This window comes from Phalaenopsis equestris, unplaced genomic scaffold (assembly GCF_001263595.1).
Source record: "Phalaenopsis equestris unplaced genomic scaffold, ASM126359v1 Scaffold000160, whole genome shotgun sequence".
Lineage (NCBI taxonomy): Eukaryota > Viridiplantae > Streptophyta > Magnoliopsida > Asparagales > Orchidaceae > Phalaenopsis > Phalaenopsis equestris.
In genome coordinates this window covers 491,206-493,681 of record NW_018164602.1, presented here as the reverse complement: position 1 = coordinate 493,681, position 2,476 = coordinate 491,206, and positions in this window count along the sequence as shown.

Sequence of the window (2,476 nt, the reverse complement as noted above, 5' to 3'; positions counted from 1 at the left end):
TGGTTAAGAAATAAGAGAGATATTAAGGTTTGAAGTTGGACGGCTCGCGGGTTCAGTCCATCGAGGACGACGACGGAGGACCGCCCGATCGAGCGTGTATCAGATGGATGGTCCTGATGCGGTCGGATGGCGCTTCGGTGCGTGAAAGGAGGGTTGACTCAGCTAGTGGCACCCAATCCCGCGGTGACATGCGTATGTCCGACGCGTATGAGGATCCAGTCAGCGCTGACTGCTTTAAGTAAAAAAATAGGCTTTTATTTGAATTATTTAATGACCATAATTTCTAAAATGCATATCTTTGTGTAGAAAAATCATAAAAATAAAATAAAAATACCCCGTTGCTCACTAAAGAGAGGAGAACAATTTGAAAATATTTTCAAGTTTATTTAATGCATATATTATTTTTAATTAATTAAATAGTTTTTTTCCTTATTTTGATTCTCTATTTGCATATATTTCACCATGACTTGATATTTGGGGCTTTGATTCTACATGTTCTTAGGATTCTTTTCATGATGTTTCCAAGGTTAGGGGAGATCTCTAAGCATAAATATCTATTTTTCAAGTTAATAGTCTCTGTTTTGATTTAATAATTATAATAATTAAAACACTCATTAAGAAAATATAAAACTTATTTTGGTGGGTTCATTGTGGTTAGAAGACCCTAGGAAAAATAAAAACTTGATTTAACTCATTAAAAATAATCCTAATTATCACCAACCCGAGAAAATAAAATAAAATTAATTTAGAATAATTATAAATGTAAATGATATAAAATCTATTCCACACTATAATTTAGTATTAGGGGAGCTCCTCATAAAATTTTCAAGTCAATTGGAGTTAATTTGGTCACTTAAATGGATTAATCAAGTAAAATGACATTTTTTGCATTAAAATAGTTATAATAATTAAAATAAAATTGAAAAAATTACCAAAGTTGATTTTTGGAGCTCCTTATAACCAGAGGAACCTAAGAAAAATAAAAGTTAATTAAAAATAAATACTTCATTTTTGAGCTAATTTTAAGCATTTAAATAATCAAAAATCAATTAAAAAAATCATAAAAATAACAAAATTGTAAAAACATACTAAAATGTCACATTTGGCTTTCTAATCACTTGGAACTAATTAAAATAATTTTTCCAATTTTCTAAGTCCATATATTAATTTTAAAAGGCTTAAAAATGGATTTTCTAAGTCCATAAAATGAATTTTCCCAAGGCTTAAAAATGAATTTTCCCTAATTTTTCATTAAAATAATTCTAATAATTAAAATATAAGTCACACAAATATGAAATTTGTTTCTTTGGATTTCCTTGACTTAAAGGGATTTAATAAAAATATATAACTTAATTTTCCATCTAACTATTATTTTATATTTAATTAAAACTCAAAATAAACAAATAATTTTAATAATTACATTAAATCCCTAAAAATGATGAAAATTAGTCCAAGTGGTTCTATGGCCTAGGTGAACCTCCAATAATTTTGTTAAAGTCAAAAGTCTTACTTTGATGGATTTATTAAATTTTAATGTAAAATCTCTAATTTTGCATGAAAATAATTATAAAAATTAAATAAACTTGGAAAAACCACATTTTCTCCTCTGATGTTTTAATTAAGTCATGAGTGAAATAAAGTAAAATCTTCAAGTCATTTGAGTCAATTTAATGAATTATTGGGTGTTAAGGTCTTATGGGCAAAAATGTAATTCTGGAATTTAAAGCTTAATTAATATTTAGGTTTAATCAAAATAGTAAATGGGTAATAAGTGATCTTAAAATAACATGTCTTGATGATTGAAACATAAAAAGGGATAAGTGGTAGAAACCAACCACACTTTGAATCTCATACAGGATAAATTCATAATTTTTCAAATTAAAAAATTTCGAAGAATAATTAAATAGGAAGATATTAAGGTGAGTGTTTTGATTTTAAGATTATAACTCACTGATTTTAACTCTCAACTAATGGTTTTTTGAGATAATTTATAATTCATGATAAGGATTGAGAATATAAATATTAAATTTTTTTTTCTTAACCATAAACCTACTCATTAAATCTTAAGGGCTTAGTAGTGAACTAGGCTTAATCAAAAAAATTTTTTAAGAGGTTTAAAGAATTAACCTTGATTAATTTAAAACCTTTCAAAAACACTACAAGCCCATTATTTAAAAATCAAATTAATTAAATTCCTTAATTAAGTCAAGTTGCCCCCAAAAGGTCTTTACCTATATTTATATTAATTTGATGAACTATGTAGCAAATATAATAAGACCAAAACGAACTCAAGATAATTCTAAGGACTATGAAATGTCTAGGGTATTACCCGAAACTTCTTCCTGATCCTTTGGAAATCTTGTAGGACATCTGAACTTATTATGATTTGCTTAATGGAGTCATCATCATAATTTAAACCCACTAAGTTATAACATAGGATATGGTAGACACACCTCAAATTTGTATTTTCTACTTT